Source organism: Hemiscyllium ocellatum, chromosome 1 (assembly GCF_020745735.1).
Source record: "Hemiscyllium ocellatum isolate sHemOce1 chromosome 1, sHemOce1.pat.X.cur, whole genome shotgun sequence".
Taxonomy (NCBI): Eukaryota; Metazoa; Chordata; class Chondrichthyes; order Orectolobiformes; family Hemiscylliidae; genus Hemiscyllium; species Hemiscyllium ocellatum.
Genome location: NC_083401.1, coordinates 163,474,250 through 163,487,275, shown reverse-complemented (window position 1 = coordinate 163,487,275; position 13,026 = coordinate 163,474,250). Strand labels below are relative to the sequence as shown.

Sequence of the window (13,026 nt, the reverse complement as noted above, 5' to 3'; positions counted from 1 at the left end):
TATAAAACTCTCACTATTCCATAATAATAAGTGGAAGAACTTTGCTGTCTTGAGTCCAAAGCATCATTGAAATCCTTCTGTTTAAAAAAAGGCTGCTTCCACCAACCCAATACACAACCCTGCCTCTCTCACTACTTGGGACAGAAGGTAGAATTGGACATTGCTTTGATCTTGATCCATAATTTTAGTATTCTATGATATATATTTCCTTTGATTATTTTACTTTTCTGTTGCTGAAAATGGAAATAGGTCATGCCAATTGTGATCTCTTTGGTATTATAAATTTTGACAATTTATAATCTCAATGCTTGTATACATAAGTACACACATTTTGGGAAATGAATCTCCAAGTCTAGGAAAGTATTAACATTTGGTCAGAGTGTACTCCACCTTGAGGCAATTCCTAATTCTTCTTTTGGTGAGATATTATAATGATATTTAAGTCTATTATTTCAAGTTCGGTAAAGCGCACTGAAAATTTTCATCCAATTTCTGACTAAGATTGTTATTAGTTTTGATAAACTTTAATTGTAGATTCGGTACCACAACCTGGATTTTCTAGATATTGCTATACTAATATCAAAGACAGCCTACTTGAAATAAATGGGATATAATGAGCGTCTATCTATTGCAAATTTAAAAATCTCAGTTCAGAAGTTTTGCTGCTCTGCATCCCTACATATCCTTTATATGGATCTCAGCAGAATGAACTGGAGATCTGCTCCACAGAACTGTAGTTTGGCTACAGTCCCTGAGAGCAGTGACCTCATTGAATTTTTATATGCTTTACATCATCTTCAGTCTTCAAGTATAATCAAGAGCATCTGTGATTAGAAAGTCATAAACTGTTTACTTGTGAATTTTCTGGGATGTTTGGGATCCATGTCCAAAGAGAAAGTTGAGCCATATGGATCATGTTGAGCCAGTTGCTATTGATAGTCGAAGGATTGTGAGTGAGATTTACTGATCTAGATATTGGTCAATGCCAGGCCAATCTGGTTTCATTCCTTTGGGTAGAATTTGTAGTAGTTTACATACAGCTGAGTGGCTGACTAGACCATTTCGAATGGCACTTAAGAGGTATGAGTCATGTAGGTCAGACCAAAGGACAAATTTCCTCAGTGAACCAGTGGTTACATGGTCACCATGAAACTAACATTTACATTCCAGGGTTTGGTTTATTGAATTCAGATTTCACCATCTTCCATGATGGGATTGAAATCCATTAGTCTGAGACTCCGGAGTACTGGTCTGGTGTGCCCGTGTGTCACTGCCTCCTCTTACAATGCAGAATGATGGTGAAACAATATTTTTTGTTAACAGTTATAACACAAATGCAGAATACCTTCATTTTGTTCTTGTTTCTAATTACTAGCATATTTTTAAAAGTTTATTTGGTTTTTATCAAAAGAAACTTGCTTTATTTCTGCTATATTGTTGCTCCTAGTCAAAAATGACCAGTCTTCAATTTGTCACGAAGCAATATCTGTGCAATATCAGCTGTTTTTGAAATTAACTAAAAGGGAACCGCACTGGAAAAGCTCAGCAGCTCTGGCAGATTCATAGAGAAAAATAGAGTTAATGTTTCAAGTCCAGTACGACTCTCCTCTACACAGTAGCTGCCAGATCTGCAGAGTTTCTGCAGCGTTTTGTGTTTTTATTTCATACCCCCAGCATCTGCAATGTTTTACTTTTATCAACTGTTTCTGACTTTGTATCGCCCCACTGCCATTGGGCAGACTATTCACATTTCTGTTATTTCTTTGTCTGATGTTTTTCTCAGCAATATACATAACGACTAATTCATCCAAACTTTTGGCTGCCTGCATCCTAATTGCTACTCCTTGTTGCATCTGTCCTTGCTATTAACTCACTAATTCCAAATGCATTGAACGAAAATCATTTCCTTGTTGATACATCCATCTTTGATATTATTCCAACTTATCTCTGCAACCTTGTTTCATCTTGCATCTCAACCTGGAATATTTGGTATTTCTAGTGTGGTCTCCAGTACACCTATTCCTGTCTATTTGTTTTTCTTTCTGTGAAAACTTTGGGATTTATATTTTGTTGTATGCTGTTAAAATGTACATCGATACAGGAAATCTATTGTCAGTGAGGAATACTCAAAACTAAGGGTACAAGAAGCAAGAACTGGAAGAATGCAGAGATGTCAGCGAGTTGAAGGAAGTGAGAGGGAGGAGTGGGACCATGAAGGATTTCATTATGCATATCAAAACTGAACCATGGTAATCTGAGAGTCAATATAGTCAGTGACTGCAGGGTAATGAGAAAACAGAATTTAATGCAGGTTAGGATCGAAGCAGCGTTTTGTATGAATTCGTGAAGGGTAGAAGATGAGCGGTGGTAAAAGAAGGCTACAAATAGAATAGAAGTTTGGGGAAATTGCCAAGAATACCTTATGAAAATTTGGGTCAGTAAATGTGAAATGATACATTTAATTTTTTTTAAATCAGTAATTACACTCGAAGTAAGCTGGCTGAATGCCATGAAAAGCACAAGAAATTTGTGGTATGTATTCACAGAACAATAATGGTAGTACCTCATGTTGATGAGACTATTTTCAAAAAAAAGTTGACTTCTAGCTTTTATGAGTTATAGAATATAAAAATCCACATAAAACCTTGTGTGACAGTGCACATTTTGGCTTTCACATTATATTCATGCTTTAAAGGATGCGGTGTAGATTCATCAGGATGGCATTTAATATGAGAAAGGACAGACATATTTAAAAATATAATCAATTAGATTTTTTTTCACAGAGCTTTAAACTCAGCCTAGCTTAAATGGCATATTTCCATGTTCTAACTCCTTTCAGAATCCTGGATTACTCCTGTCACCCTAATTTGATAATTAATATGTCAGCAATAAAAAAATGATTTCATGGCCTGCCCATGTTGTATCCGCCCATGTTATAGTTACAAGTACTGTTTTAAGTTTTGATCATGTTCTTTTTGTGTCTTTTTATGTTCCAGGAAATATGCTTTTATGGAAGTTTCCATATCCTTATGAAAGGCAATGTTTCTTCTTTAACTTTGACACATGCACTGTATGCTATGGAGCATCATCACATTGATCATCTTGAATACTCTTGTTAATATATACATATTAACATAGAAAGTAGGAGCAGGAGTAGGCCATTCAGCCCCTTGAGCTTGCTTCACCATTTGTTATGATTGTGGCTGACCATCCATCTCATAGCTTGTTCCCTTTTTTCCCTTGTATTTTTTTAGATTCCTTTTGGCCTAAGTGCTATATCCAACCCCTTATTGAAATCTTGCAGTGCTTTGGCCTTGGCTGCTTGATTTGTTAGCCAATTGCACAGGATCACTACTCTTTGGGTGAAGAAACTTCTTCTCAGTCCTAATTTGTTTACCCTGTGTCCTTCGACTGTGTGCCCGGTTCTGCATTCCCCCATCATTGGGAACTTCCTTCCCTGATTAGTCCTATTCAAATTTTATCGGAATCTGAGATGCCCCTTCATTCTTTTGGACTCCAGCAGGTATGATGCTAACTGAGTAAAAACAATGACTGAAGATGCTGGAAACCAGATTCTGGATTAGTGGTGCTGGAAGAGCACAGCAGTTCAGGCAGCATCCGAGGAGCAGTAAAATCGACGTTTCGGGCAAAAGCCCTTCATCAGGAATAAAGGCAGAGAGCCTGAAGGATGTAGAGATATGCTAGAGGGGGGTGGGGGGGGGGGGGGAGGGGTTGGGAGAAAGTAGCATAGAGTACAATAGGTAAGTGGGGGAGGGGATGAAGGTGATAGGTCAGGGAGGACTGTGGAGTGGATAGGTGGAAAAGAAGATTGGCAGTTAGGATAAGTCATAGGGACAGTGCTGAGCTGGAAGTTTGGAACTAGGGTGTGGAGGGCGAAGGGGAAATGAGGAAACTGTTGAAGTCCACATTGATGCCTTGGAGTTGAAGTGTTCCGAGGCAGAAGATGAGGCGTTCTTCGTTCAGGCATCTGGTGGTGAGGGAGCGGCGGTGAAGGAGGGCCAGGACCTCCATGTCCTCAGCAGAGTGGGAAGGGGAGTTGAGATGTTGGGCCACAGGGCAGTGTGGTTGATTGGTGCGGGTGTCCCAGAGATGTTCCCTAAAGCGCTCTGCTAGGAGGCGTCCAGTCTCCCCAATGTAGAAGAGACTGCATCGGGAGCAATGGATACAATAAATGATATTGGTGGATGTGCAGGTAAAACTTTGATGGATGTGGAAGGCTCCTTTAGGGCCTTGGATGGAGGTGAGGGAAGAGGTGTCGGCGCAGGTTTTGCAGTTCCTGCGGTGGCAGGGGAAGGTGCCAGGATGGAAGGGTGGGTTGTAGGGGGGCGTGGACCTGACCAGGTAGTCATGGAGGGAACGGTCATTGTGAAAGGCAGAAAGGGGTAAGGAGGGAAATATATCCCTGGTGGTGGGGTCTTTTTGGAGGTGGCGGAAATGTCGGCGAATGATTTGGTTTATGCGAAGGTTTGTAGGGTGGAAGGTGAGCACCAGGGGCATTCTGTCCTTGTTACGATTGGAGGGGTGGGGTCTGAGGGCGGGAGTGCGGGATGTGGAAGAGATGTGTTGGAGGGCATCTTTAACCACATAGGAAGGGAATTTGTGGTCTCTAAAGAAGGAAGCCATCAGGTGGTCCTCCTGGGAGCAGATACGGCGGAGGCGGAGGAATTGGGAATACGGGATGGCATTTTTGCAAGAAGTAGGGTGGGAAGAGGTGTAATCCAGGTAGCTGTGGGGGTCGGTGGGTTTGTAAAAAATGTCAGTGTCAAGTCAGTCGTCAATAATTTAGATGGAGAGGTCCAGGACGGGGAGGGAGGTGTCAGAGATGGTCCAGGTAAATTTAAGGTCAGGGTGGAATGTGTTGATGAAGTTGATGAATTGCTCAACCTCCTCGCGGGAGCACGAGGTGGCCCCAATGCAGTCATCAATGTAGCTGAGGAAGTGGTGGGGAGTGGTGCCGGTGTAATTACGCAAGATTGACTTTTCTGCGTAGCCAACAAAGAGACAGGCATAGCTGGGGCCCAGATGTGTGCCCATGGGTTACCCCTTTGGTCTGGAGGAAGTGGGAGGATTTGAAGGAGGAATTGTTAAGGGTGAGGACCAGTTCGGCCAAACGAATGAGAGTGTCGGTGGAAGGGTACTGTTGGGGACGTCGGGAGAGGAAAAAATGGAGGACTTGGAGGCCCTGGTCATGGCGGTTGGAGGTGTAATGGGATTGGATATCCATGGTAAAGATGAGGCGTTGGGGGCCGGGGAAACGGAAGTCTTGACACAACCTCCTCCGTCCTTCCGTGCCAGGAATTGGTTTGGTAAACCTTTGCTGCACTCCCTGTACAGCAAGAACATCTTTCCTAAGATATGGAGCCTAAAACTGCGCGCAGTATTCTCAGTGTGATCATACCAAGGTACTGTATAATTGCAGCAAGTCATTTTTACTGCCTGCTGAGCTTACGTGCTTACCTGGTGTAAGAGGATCTTAACTGGTCGAATTGTACATTCCCCCTCTTCATTTATAGCCATTCAAATAATAATCTGCACTACTGTTTTTGCTACGCAAGTGGATAACCTTGTATTTACCTCAGGTTATACTGCTTCTGCCATGAATTTGCCCATTCACTCAGATTGTTCAAATCAAATTGAAGCATCTCTGCATCCTCCTCTCAGCTACCATCGCACTTAGCTTTTTGACATCGCCAAATTTGGAGATGTTACATTTAGTTCTTTAATCTAAATCATTCATGTGTATTGTAAATAGCTGGTTCCGAACTAGTCGTTTTGCCTATCTTTTGAATATCATTTACTCCTACACTTCCTTTCCTGACTGTGAACCAGCTATCTGTCTATTTATTTCAGTTTCAATTTGCTAACCCCAGTCTCGTGAAATTTAATTTTACACACTTATCTCCGATGTGGGACTTTCTCAAAAGCCTGTGAATGTCAAAATAAACCACATCCACTAGATCCCCTTCAACTCTACTAGTTACACCTTTGAAGAGTACATTTGTCAAGTTTGATTTCTCTTCTGTGAAACTATTGACTCCATTCTGTCCTGTCACTGTTTACCAAATGCTTAGCTATTAATTCTTTTACAGTGACTAGCATTTTTCCCACTTTCCATGTCAAGCTGACTTGTCTATAATTCTGGTTTACTCTCTGCCCTTCTTAAATAGAGGGGTTCCATTAGGTAACCTGTGCAAATTGTTCCTGAGTCTATACAATCTTGGAAGATAACTACCAATGCATCCACTATTTCTAGGGCCATGCTCTTAACTCTGGGATTTAGGTTATTGGGTGGGGTGATTCAGCCTTCAATCTCATCAATTTCCCCAAGTGTGTTCTGTTTTGTGTATATTGTATTTAGTAGGTCAGCCATTTTTATTCCTTTTATAAATTCCCTGTAATGAACCTTTATTTGTTTTCATCAATCATTTTCTCTTCACATACTTTTAGAAATCTTTTAGTCAGTTTTTAAGGTTCCCCACAAGCGTAATCTTGTACTCTTACTTTCTTAATAAACCTTAAATCCTCCTTTGCTGAATTATAAACAGCTCCCACTCCTTAGGTCTGTTGTTTCTTTCTGGCCAAATTGTATGCCTCTCACTTTAATCTAATACAATCTCTAATTTGTCTTGTAAGCCATGGTTTGGCCACCTTTCCTGTTTTACTGTTGCACCAGAGAGGAATAAACAATTGTTGCAGTTCACCCATGCTCTCTTTGAGTGTTTACTATTGCTTTTCCACTGTCAGTCCTTGAAATAACTTTCCCCAATCTATCATAGCTAACTTGCAGCCCATACCACCATAGCTTCTTCTATGCAGATTCAGGACCCTAGCCTTAGAATCAATGACATTTCTCCATATTGGTGAAGAATTCTATTGTATCATGGGTTCATTCACTGATCCTCAAGGGACATTACACAACTATATGATAAATTATTCATTTACCATTATGCACTACAAAGTGTAGAATGGTCTGCCCTCTAGTTAGTTCCTCAATATATTGGTCCAGGAAAAACATTCCCTAAACACACTAGAAATTTCACTTTTATGGTATTGTTATTAATTTGATTTGCCCAATCTATATGCAGATGACAATTTTTTACAAATGTTCCTTCATTGCATGTGTCACTAGTTTTCTGTTTAATGCCATTTCCATAATTGCCCCTATAGTTTGGGGCTCTACATATAATCCCCACTAATGTTTTTTGCCACTGGATGTTTCTTAGCCCAACCTGTACAGATTTTTAGAGCTACTATCCTTCCTCACTTTTGCATCAATATCCTCTTTAAGCAGCGATGCAACTTCACCACTTTTTTTCTTTATGTATGTCTGTCTTAAGTTCTAAATACCTCTGGATATTTAGTTCCCATCCTTGGCAACCCTGCAGCAATGTCTCCATAATCCTGAATGTGTCATACCTGTTTTAATCTAATTGTGCAATTAATTTATCATCTTTGTTGTGAATGTTCAACATGTTAATGCACAAAGCTTTAAGGCTTGACTTTTTCACATTACTTAGCCTGTTTCCATGATTTTTCACTGTGGCCCTGTTTGATTCTGACCCTTGATTTCTCTGCCTATCAATTTTCTTATTCCATTTCCTGTATTTGGTTCTTTTTTTTTGATTCCCCTTCCTCTGGCGCCTTGTATAGTTTGCATTCCCTGCTATTTTAGTTTAACCCCTCCCCTCAATCACTCTCGCAAATACTCCCCTGAGGATTTCACTCCCAGTGCTGCCAAGGTATAACCCTTCCAATTTTGTGTGTCCCACCTCCCCTAAAATCCCAAGGATCCAAAGCACCCCTCCTTGCATCATTTCTACAGCTACAAACTCATTTGCAGTATCCTGCTGTTTCTTCTTCGAGCACGTGGCACTGATAGTAATTCTGAAATTACTACCTTTGAAATCCTATTTTTTCATCTTATTTCCTAACTCTCTATTCTGTTTTAAGAACTCATTTTTTCAACTTATGTCATTTCTATCATTGTGAACCACAATATGTTTGCCTTCTTCCTCTAAAATGCCCTCTAGCCATTCTGACACATCATCGACCTCAGCACCAGAGAGACAACATAGCATCCTGGAGTCTTGTTTGTGGCCATAGAACCACCTGTCTACTCATTGTACAGTTAAGCACCTTATAGATTGCATTCCAATACTTTCTTACAACTGTGAAACCAGCAGTGTACTGACAATGGTGTCATAAATTTGGCTGTTGCTGCTTTTTCCTGCCAGGCCATTCTCTTCAACAATATCCAAAGCATTCTATCACCGAGAATAGCCACAGGACACGCCTGCATTGCTTGCCTAGTCTTCTTGCTCTGCCTGATGGTCACCCATTTCCTTCCTGTCTGTGGAGTCTTAGTCTACAGTGTGACCATCTCTCTGTATGTGCTTTCCTCAATGCTCTCTGCATTGTGACTGCTCCACATCTGCTGCAGCCCCAAAACCTGGACTTTCAGAAGCTGCAGCTGGAGACACTTACTATCCAAATACTAGGTCTGACGCTGGAAATATTTCCAGATTTCCATGTTGTGTAGGAATAGCACACCTTAATGGTGAGCTCTCCTGCCATGATTTAACAATTTAAATTAAACCTTAATTAATGTAAAATGCTTAACATCAAGCAGTATCAGTTACTCTCAGGTCTTTGTTCTCTGGTGTCCTTGTTACTTTAAAATATAGTCCTTACAAATAATGATCCACAAAAAAAGTGAGTGTGATCTCTTCCCCTCTGCACTGAATTCAGGGGAGAACACACTTATTCTAGCTGTCTCTCACTGAAGATGGTGTCTCTCCAATATCATGCCCTCCAAATCTTCTACACTACAGGAAATTGATTATATTAGTTTAGTCTTTGTGCCTCTCTGAAAACCTCCACTTCACAGTTTCTTCATGGATCGTGCAAATTTAACCAATAGGAATTGCATCTTAGGCTTGGGCTTCCCCATCAGCCTTCTTGAATATGTCAGCATTCTTTTATGCAGATTATCTCCATTTTGCACCTCCTAAACCCACCAAAATCTTTGAGTCAACATATGTGGGCCAACGATGTACCCTTAATTTATGTTTTCCATAAGCAAAGTCTTTTTGAGATTGCACGGCTACCATGTGTACCTTAAAAGGAAATGTGTGATTTGTGGTCCTTGCATTCCCAACTGTAACGGGTTGTGTAGGTATTCAATTTTGACTGGGCATTGACTCCATATTCAGTTCAGCATGGAACCAAGCTAATTTTCCACCCTTACATCTGGCAAGCTGATGCAATGTGTCACAGATAGACTAGCATGATTTTACCAAGGCCTGAACCCATAATTTGAGCTTGATTTGTGTGGGTTACAGAGCCACTCATGCCTTCTGATGAAGGAAGAAATTCAACCTCTGGAAGGGTTTAATATTGATAAGTGGAGGTAATTAAAGTTAGTAAGGAATTTGGACCAGATGTGATGCATTTAAGGATATTGATGAAAGTGATTGTGGAACTTGCAGAGGTACTGGCAGTATCTTTCAGTGTTCCCTAGATTTGAGTGATGCGAAAGATATTGAAAATTTAAAAGCTAACCCTTTATTCCAAAATGGTTGTAAAGGTAAGATTTATAATTATAGGTCAGTCAATTTAACTTTAGTGATGGGAAATGTTTTTGAAATATTTATTTGGTAGACAGTTAATAGTTCTGGAAAATTATGGGTTAATTAGGAAGAGTCGGAACCGACAACTTAGGGGAAAATCATACTTAAGTTTCTGGAGATTTTTGACTAGGTTGATGAAAGCAATGCTGTGATGAATTGCATGTGGACTTCAACAGGCATTTGGTACAGTGGCACTCAGCAGTCATGTGAGGAAAGTTTATTCTCATGGAATAAATGGGAAATAGTAACATGACTGACAAGTTAATTGAGGGTTAGGAAACAAACACTAATGATTAATGGATAGTCTTAGGTCAGGAGAAAGGTTTGTAGTGAAATTCCCCCGGTGTTGCTTTTGGGGCTCTTGATTCTTTTGATGTATATCAAGAGTCTAGACCTCTGTGTGCAGAGAAGTTCGTAGGTGATCCAATACTTGGAAAGATTGTAAACTGTGAGGAGGACAACGTAGCATTTCAAAAGGACATTGGCAAGTTGTTGGAGTGAGCAGATAAGTGGCAGACAGAGTTCAGTGTGGAGAAATGAGGTTATACGTTTTGGTAAAACAACATGGAGATACAGCATAAAATAAAGGGCACTACCCTAAATGGGGTCCAGATGCTGAGAGATCTGGAAGTATGCGCAGAATTTATTAAAGTTGGCACTGCAGCTATAGTGATCAGTTAGTAAAGCATACAGTTTCTGAAGCTTTATTAATGGGGGAATAAAGTCCGTGGGCAAAGACATTTTGCTGAACTTGCATGGAATAGTTGGGCCAGCTAGAATACAGTTTACAGTTCTGGGCACTTTAGGTAGGACATGACCACAATGGAAAGAGCACAGAGCAAGTTAATGAGTATTGTTCCAGGGTTGAGAAACTGCCATTGTGAAGTTGCATTGGAGAATTGTTGGCTGTCTTGCTTGGAGAGGCGAAAGCTCAGAGAAGATTTGGAAAGTTCCAAAAATCTATCACTGTAAAGACTGATGCAAAATATCTGTTTAATTACACTACCATTTTGTTGTTCCCCAAGACTATCTCTCCAGTTTCATTTTCAAGGGGCCGATGTTCACTTTGACCTCTCGCTTCCTATTTATATATTTAAAGAAACTCTTATTGTCAGTTTTTATATTCTTTGCTCGTTTGACCTTGTAGTTTATTTTCTGTCTTTATTATTCTTTGAATCCTCCTTTGCTGAATTCTGAACTTAAACCACTCTTTGGGGCTATCACTGACTTTAGCCTCCTTATATGATTTTCTTTCAACTTAATACTTTCCTTAACCTCCTTGGTTTACCATGGCTGGGTTATTTCTCTCAGGATCCTAGGATATATTTTTACCAAGAGCCATGAATTACCTCCTTAAATGTCTATAAAGTTAAAAATCTGATAACACCAGGTTATAGTCCAACACGTTTAATTGGAAGCACTAGCTTTCAGAGCGCTGCTCCTTCATCAGGTGGTCGTGGAAAATAAGATTGTAAGACACAGAATTTGTAGCAAAAGTTTACAGTGTGATGTAACTGAAATTACATATTGAAAAAGACCTGGATTGTTTGTTAAGTGTATCATTTTTTAGAATGACCATTTTGGATTCAGTTCTTTCAAATATAAATTGCAAAACTTTTTAAAAAAGTTACATTCTCAAGTGAACTTTAACAATTGGTGTCATGTCAACCCAGATAACGAATTGAAGCTCCGAGTTTCCCTGTGTGAGGCTGACTGTGCCACAATGATGAGACTGATTCTAATCTAAAAAACAGATTTACAGAACCTTACATGGATTCATGCAGTTTTTTTAGCAAAGTAAAATGTAATTCTGCAAGTGCAAATTCATCCCACAAACTTGTGTATGTGTGTGTCTGTGTTGGGAGTTATGAGTGCCTGTGGGAGAGAGTGTGTGTTTGTGTGTGTAAAGGGATATAAGTCTGTCTGAGAGGGGGTCATTGTGAATGTGTCTCTCTATAGGAGGGTGTGTGTGTGTGTGTGTGTGTGTGTGTGTATATAGTGCAATGGGGTCACCTATAGTGCGACATACCCAAGGTCTCGGTTGAGGCCATCCCTATGGATACCGAACTTAGCTATCAGCCTCTGCTCGGCCACTTTCTATTGTTGCCTGTCCCGAAGTCCGCCTTGGAGGACAGTCACCCGGACCTTTGACCAAAAGCAGAGGCTGATAGCCACGTTTGATACCTATGGGGATGGCCTAAACCGGACCTTGGGTTCATGTCACACTACAGGTGACCCCATTGCACTATACACACACACAGACGGACACACACTCTCCCACAGACACACACACTCACGCAGACCCTCTCTCAAACGCTTACACATACACTCCCACACACACCCACGTACACACACTCTCTTACAGGCACTCATAATCCCCAACACACACACACAAACACACACAAACACACACACACACACACGTGCACACCTAAGTTTGTGGAGTGAATTTGTACTTGCAGAATTACATATTACATTGCTCAAAAAACTGCATGAATCCATGTAAGATTCTGTAAATCTGTTTTTTAGATTAGAATCATCTGACCATTGTGGCACAGATAGCCTCGCACTGAGAAACTCACGCCTTCAATACATTATCTGGGCTGACATGATACCAATTGTTAAAATTCATTTGAGAATGTAACTTTTAAAAAACGTTTTGCGATTTACATATGAAAGAACTGAAACAAACATGGTCATTCTAAAAAATGAGACACTTAACAAACACTCCAAGTCTTTTTCAATATATCATTTCAGTTAATCACACTGTAAACTTTTGCTTTAAATTCTGAGTCTTGCAATCTTATTTTCCACAACCACCCGATGAAGGAGCAGCGCTCTGAAAACTAGTGCTTCCAATTAAACCTGTTGGACTATAACTTGGTGTTGTGTGATTTTTAACTTTGTACACCCCAGTCCAACACTGGCGTCTCCAAATCTTAAATGTCTATCACTGTTTGTTTGCTTGCTGTTATTCCTGCAAATGCATCATCCAATCCACTTTGACTAACACTATCCTAACTTCACACCAGGTTATAGTCCAAGAGGTTTATTTGGAAGCACTAATTTTCAGAGTGCTTCCAAATAAACCTGTTTGACTATGACCTGGTGTTGTGTGATTTTTAACTTTGTCCACCCCGATCCAACACCATCTCCTCCACATCATATCCTCACTTTCATTATTATTTCTTTAATTTAAGTTCATTACAGTTGATTCCAAGTTTCTCACACTCACCCTGAATGTTAAAATCCATCATGGTGTGATTGTTACTTCCTAGAGGATCTTTTACTTAGAGGTAATTTATTATACCTGCCTTAGTACCTTTACTAGATTCAAGATAGCCTGCTCCCTGATTGGCTCCATGACATATTACTC

The 13,026-nt window shown here is 40.3% G+C and overlaps 1 protein-coding gene across 1 annotated transcript in view; it reads left to right on the top strand.

Annotated features, from left to right (window-relative positions):
- lrba (LPS-responsive vesicle trafficking, beach and anchor containing) overlaps positions 1-13,026 on the top strand; it is an 866,835-nt gene that overhangs the window by 453,499 nt on the left and 400,310 nt on the right. The window lies entirely within an intron of this gene.